Source organism: Lynx rufus, unplaced genomic scaffold (assembly GCF_022079265.1).
Source record: "Lynx rufus isolate CCGP_SWC_20201006 ecotype Redwood Valley unplaced genomic scaffold, mLynRuf1.p SCAF_13, whole genome shotgun sequence".
NCBI classification, from domain to species: domain Eukaryota; kingdom Metazoa; phylum Chordata; class Mammalia; order Carnivora; family Felidae; genus Lynx; species Lynx rufus.
In genome coordinates, this window is record NW_025814827.1 from 19,906,097 (window position 1) to 19,913,077 (window position 6,981).

A 6,981-nucleotide genomic window follows, 5' to 3' on the forward strand; every position below is an offset into this window, starting at 1 on the left:
AAAATTGGATTATTACCACAAAGCTGTTCAGTCGTAGCTATCTAATCAGATCTTCTTTTGGGAGGATTTGATGTGAGTTACTGACAAGCCTCAACAAACCCAAAGATGCTAACAGTATTTTGAGAAGTTGCTGCAGATTCCTTTGGCCACTGTATTTGTTAATTTCTTGCAATTTGAAGGTACAATTTGGGGTTTAAGGAAAAATCAGTTTTGTTCTTAAAAATGCATTTAAATTGTAAACGTCTTTTTAAACCTTTGAAGTGCCTATGATTCCATGTTAACTCGTTGCAGTCTGGTGTTAATGGGTACGTATAACAGGTTTTTTTTAAGTTAGTATTTTATAAGCACAGACAATCCTAATGGTAACTTTTGTAGTCTTATAAATATAAACATCTATTGTAATTTGGGAACATAAACGCGACTTAATAAATCATGTGGCCTAATATTGGGGGAAAAAAAAGAGTTCATGACCTGAGCTGAAGTCAGACGCTAAACCAACTGAGCCACCCAGGCACCCCTAAGTTTGCACAATTTTAAATGTTTTGAGTTAGTTAATATTACTTTACAAATCACGAGATTTTCACATGCAATGTACATTTCTGGCTTCTCTTAAAATATTGTAAAATTTCATAACAAGAGGTTCCTATTCTTACATGGGAAAATCGGCTGAAGTTGGGGAGAGACCACTTCCCTGTTCAATAACACAATTACTCTCTGGTTTCCATTGCTCCCTTCTGTAATACACAGGATCTACTTTCTCATTTATGTTTCCTGTCTGGCCCCACAGACATTTGACTCATGTGATCTCTGTATCTGTCCATTTGGATCTGCAGATTTTAGTATCTTTGTTGGACTGGTCATTACCAGTCATTACACACTGGAGTTCTAAAACTTTCCTGCGTCCACATTTTGGTTTGTGCATAAATTAATTTTGTTACAACTGAGCATATGAGCCATTACCTCCTTAAGCTGAGTGAGTTGTATGACTAGCTATTGACTGAGGTATAATCTCTTATAAGTGACAGGTAAGAGTCATAGTGTAGGACCAAGAAAGATCATGATTATTGGAACACCTGAGAACTTTGCCTCATGAGTATATGAGGGCAGCAAAAATGTCTATTCAAATAGCGATACAATAAATCCAAGAACTGTGGATGCTTTGGTAGCGAGATATTTTTAAAACTGTTGATGTGTTTTTTTTTATTTTTGCATTTCTTTGACAGTGACTTTCCCCATAATTTAGCCTCCATTGCCTTAAGAAGGATTAGGATTTTTACAACAGGAATACAGAGCCATTGTTTAACTCTTGAAGCGCATTTCAAAAGCAAGAGTCTCAAAAGCTGGGCATGCAGTCAGGTTTTAACCAGATAAACAGAAACCCCTCTAAGAATTTACAGCAGAGAAGAATTAACATAGATAATTGGAATCATATGGGGTGCCTAGGTTAAGCATCTGACTCTTGATTTCAGCTTGGGTCATGATCTTGTCTTTTGTGAGTTCGAGCTCCCTCCGCATTGGGCTCTATGGTGACAGCACAGAGTCTGCGTGGGATTTTCTCTCTCTCTCTCTCTCTCTCTCTCTCTCTCTCTCTGTCCTTCCCCCCGCTCGCTCTCTCTCTCAAAAAAAAATTAAATTTAAATTTAAATTAAATTAAAAGATCATTGGATTCACAGGAGATGGAGGAAGGGAGAAACAAAAGAGAAGTTAAGTCACCCAGCAATGAACATCAGCAAAACTAGAGACAGAGGAGAAGACTATGCCGACAGGGAGCTAGGTCCACAGTGGAGTAAGGGAGCGCCTGCCAGAGACACAGCTAGGGGAGAGAGAAATAGACTTCTCCCTTCCCACCCAGCCCCACGTACTGCTAGTGTCTCCCAGGGGCTAACGCCAGCTAGAACCAGCTGCCATGAGGGCCTATAGGCATCAGGCTCCCAGACCAGAGAGGCATAGGGGCAGGGCAGGGAAAGACTGGAGGGCAAACAGGCCCAGAATCTGCACACCAACTATAAAGGCTGGCCATCTGAAATAGAACACAGTTTTGTTCTGCTTTGTTTTGTTTTTAAATTCTAAAACATTCTCTTTAAATCTCTAGATTCAAAGCATGGAGGGCTAAGTTTAGAGTTTTTAATATAAACCATAGGGTTTAGGACATGAGGTCATGGCAATTTCCTGTCACACAAAAGGGCAATAAAAATTCTTCCTGGCTTGGGAAGGGGAGCTTGGGGAAAAGGCTGAGGAGGGAGTGCAGTGAATGGGGATAGGTGGGGATAAAGAGCCTTAAGCTTGAGATTCCTAGAGCTGGGGGCTCACATGCTATGTTCTGTATGAAACACTGGAAGGATGCCACCCTAGAGAATTTTCCACATCACACAGGAACGACAATAGAGTAGAAATGGTGGGGTGGGATGTTTAGGCACAGAAACAATCTGTGATTGTGGCCTTCTGTGGGTTTTCTGGGGTTGGGTGTGTCCCGGACAAGAACCAGAGGCTATGGCCTCCGTGTGGGGTGCAAGACTGCTGAGATGTTACTGGCAATGACTGGATTCCAGCGGAGGATAGAGTGCACCTTGATTGGGAAGGCCAAGGAAGTACCCCAGGCTTCCAAGCAGGTGCTGGCAGGACCACACAGCAGGTGTAAGCAGGTGCTGGCCAGTGGTGCACACAACAGATAATATGTCACCTTTGGCCAGCAAGGCACAGAGGCCAGTAGAGTTGCAGGTGGGCCAGATGCTCCTCCCTACAATATAACACTGACTGTTTGCCACCTGCCACCTGTGCTCAGGGCACAGCACTGGGGACAAAATGCAGGAAGATTTAGAAAAGCCTAAATGTGGAGTTTGACTTTGAATTAAAAGGAAAAATAAATTTACTTTTGCCCTTCTAAGTTCTTAGCTAGAACCCATACAAAAAAGACAAATTAATAAGAGAAAACAGATTCTTGACATGTGTACCACACATGTAATATATGGGAGACCCCCTTCCCAGCAACTAGAAGTTCTGATTAGAACTTGACTTTATATAGTATCTCAGCAAATGAACAAAACGTTTAGAAAAGTGACAAGACACAGGAAAAGGAACTTGAGTCTCTTGGGGTGGCAAACTGTAGAGGCAAATATGTGGGAAACTAATGGTAGATAAAGTCTAGGTTGTAAAGTTTGTTATACAGGTTCCTCTGGAGACATCTCCAGGCTGACAGGGTCTAAAGTCTCCAGATAATAACTTTTGTCCTTCCTTTAGAGAGAGGAGGAGGGACACCTTTGTGAACGGATATCCTGTTGTAGGCAAATAGGGGGAGGGAACAGAGCTCTTCTTATATCTGCTTCTTAATTGCCTTCAGTTCAAAATAATCCTTCTGCCAAAATGGCATATTTAGTGGTGGGATATTCTGCCACACTTCGGGTGTTTTTGCAAAAGAGATGAGCTTTTATTTTTTTTTAATGTTTATTTATTTATTTTTGAGAGAGCAAGATAGAGAGTGAGCGGGGGAGGGGCAGAGAGAAAGAGAGGGGGACAGAATCACAAGTAGGCTCCCCACTGTCAGCACAGAGCCGGATGCAGGACTTGAACCCAAAAACTGTGAGATCATGACCTGAGCTGAAATCAAGAGTCAGACACTTAACTGACTGAGCTACCAAGGCACCCCAGAGATGAGCTTTTAAACTGGAGATGACTGAATTCTTTTAAAAGGGCAGAATGAAGTGTTTCCCACCACTTGTAGAAATGAGGGACTTTTTCTATTTTCATTGACAAATAAAAACAAATTACATTTCTTTCCATCTGAGTCATTATGACCATAAACTTCAAACATATTTCACGTGCAGGGTTTCAGGCAATTGTGCCTACTCTGGGTTTAAACACACAGACTCCACACTCACACACACACACACAGAGAACACAGGCACACATGCATGTACATGCACATACACATCTGCATGCACACACACATACACACACTCACACACAAACACACACACACACATACACTACTTTTCAGCCCTTCAAAGGCCTTCTTTGTTTTAGTTGAATGGGCCTTTCCCTGAAGCAATGAGTGCCATTTCAATGAGTGAAGAATCACTGGGCAACATGATCATTTTTGGAAAGAAAACAAATCTTCATGTATAATTTCCAAGTAGCATACAAAATTCCAAATTCATTTCTTCTCTTAGTGAATTATCCATGGTCCCCACAAAGAAATTTACTCTCTTCTGATGTGCCCAATTCAAGAAGGCTTCCGTGTAGAGTCTGATATCTTTCTTTGCAAGCCCTCTAGGTTTACCTCAGTGGTCTTGATCTTAAGTAAAATCCTTACATTCCACATCAGTGGCTTTCCTTCATTCTCCCATTGACCTCCAGCTCCCAGGGAGCTTTAGCCATGATGTAGACAGATCTCCTTTGATGGGAGGCAAGCTTCAGGTAGGCTTTAGACAGGGACCCCAAGCAGAAGAGTGCAGAATGTGCATTACACAGCCCTGGGCATCATGTTTGTCCTGGTCCAAATGCATGTCCCCCACCATTAGTAGGATTGTGTATTGTGGCCCTCATTTCACACCAACAAGGCAAGTTGCTGTCTTTCCTTAAGGACAACAGAGGGGTGCCTGGGTGGCTTAGTCGGTTAAGTGTCTGACTTCAGTTTAGGTCATGATCTCGCGGTCCATGAGTTTGAGCCCTGCGTCAGGCTGTGTGCTGACACCTCAAAGCCTGGAGCCTGCTTTGGATTCTGTGTGTGTGTCTCTCTCTCTGTCTCTCTCTCTATGCCCCTCCCCCACTCATGCTCTGTCTCTGTCTCAAAAATAAATGGACGTTAAAAAAAATTTTTTTTAAAAGAACAACAGAAAGTGTGGGCTGATTCTTTAACCCAAAGCCCTCTTCTCCCTGCTAGAAGCAGTATCCTCCTTGGCTTGTGGCTGGGAAAAGGTTATAGGCACCTCTTAGTTAAGGCTCTTCCCAGACCAGTGTGACCTCCCCTTGTTTCCTCTCTGCCTCCCCAACATGCTCAGGTCTTCTCAGCTTTCATGTCACTAACAATGGGCTCTCTTTCAAGCCTACCTATAAAATGTTGTCTCTCTCCCCAACGTCCCCTAGGCCTCCACTCTTACGGCCTGCCTTGTTTTATGATTTTGCTTAATGCTTCATCTTTATCTCACTGAAAATAGTTTCAGTTTTTTTTTTAACTATTCAGAGTCCAAGAAAGAAACTTTCTCTCCTTTCATCCACCCATTATCCTGTGTGTACCTCCACTTAGCACACCTGGTCTGTGTGCCCTGGGTTCCAGTTGCACTTAGGAACATGGATCTTGTCCAGGTCATGGAGGACCAACAATTCAGGCTCTCTTCATCTACCAAATACATCATAGTACTGTTTCTACTCTACTGAGGCTATCCGTGGCAGTGTGGCCCTTCTGCAGGGCTGTCTTTTTATTTTTAGGGTCTTGAGTGGGAAATGGGGCATAAGCTCCTTCTGTTCTGATTACTGACCCACACTCCATCAACTTGTTCTCCCACTGCAGGTCTGACTGCTCCCAGAAGATGCTGGGAACAGGTCCCTTCAGACATTTTAATTCTCTCGCTCTCCTCTCCCTCTTTCTCTGATTCCTCTACCTAGCCCAGGAAGTTTCTTTGATTTTCCAGCCTGGGGGTTGAAGAACTGCCTCTGCGTCATAGAGTGTATTGTTCTCTACTCTCTGGTTAATTTTTATAAAGCCTCACTCTGATCCTCCAATCTGATTCAAACTTTGGAACCAAGCCCTCTTTGAATTCAAAACAAAGCCATTTCTATGTAAAGGCTTGGTTCATACAAATCCAAAATGCTGTGACTTCAGACTCTTTTGCCAGGTGTGAATTTAAAAATCCATTCAGCCCTTCAATTAAATTATTTGAATTATTTTTTTGTAGGTGGTATTTACCCTCATCAAACAACGAATGCCATTATCCAGCCAGTGGAGAAGTATAGAATGATTTTTGAAGACAAGTCCAAGGTTAAAATCTCCAAATATTATTTCAGTACACCTTTACAGACATTGTTATACTTTGAAACTATTGCTAATTGTATAGTTTTGTTTTGATCCTTTCTATTTCTTCAAGAAGGACAACATGACTTTTAAAATACTTGATGAACCACTTTTTTACTACCATGTCTTGCAAAGCCACTATAGAAAGATGGTGTTAAGCAGAATCATGATTTAAAGGCTTTATCAAAATTTCTGGACTTAAGAGATTTCCTTATCACATTTGGTTATTCTGACTTATTTAAGATCTCTTTATACTCTGGTAGTAGAGAGAATCTCTACTTAAACTGGGGGCTCATTTTCATAGGAAAGACACGGATTTATTGGATTAAAATTTGTTTTGGTAAATTTATGAGGAAATAGAATAAATTTAAGACTTATTTACCAGCCTGTCGCTTTGGATCTCCACTTTGGTCATAATGTTTAGTTATTGCTTGAGAATAAGATTTGAAAAAGAATGATCTGTTTTTTCTTCAAAGGGGTATTTAAATAAGCCATGTAACCCTTTGTACTGAAAAACCAGATAATAAAGCTCTGACCTAAATCTCATAAATCTCCTGACCCTAGATTTTCTCCATTTAGTATTTGTGACTGGTCTTGATTTCTTCAAGGGGCATAACCTAATATTGATGAAGAGATACTGTGTTCTTAAAATACTTTTTAAAGAATCTTTTCACCCTATACAGTTAATGAGGAAATTATTTACCAAAGTCTTGCAAATATTTTTGTTTGCAGTATTCCACAGTTTATATCTGTCTCCTTAGACTATAGACTAACAACATTCTTAAATAATGAAGCATTTGAATTTCTAGGTATATATATTTAAATTTTTTACTTATTTATTTATTTAGAATGCATGCACACACATGTGCATGCATGAGTGAGTGAGGGGCAGAGAGGGAGGAAGAGAGAGAGAATCCCAAGCAGGATCCACATGGTCACCCAGAGGCTGATGTGAAGCTCGATCCCACAAACTA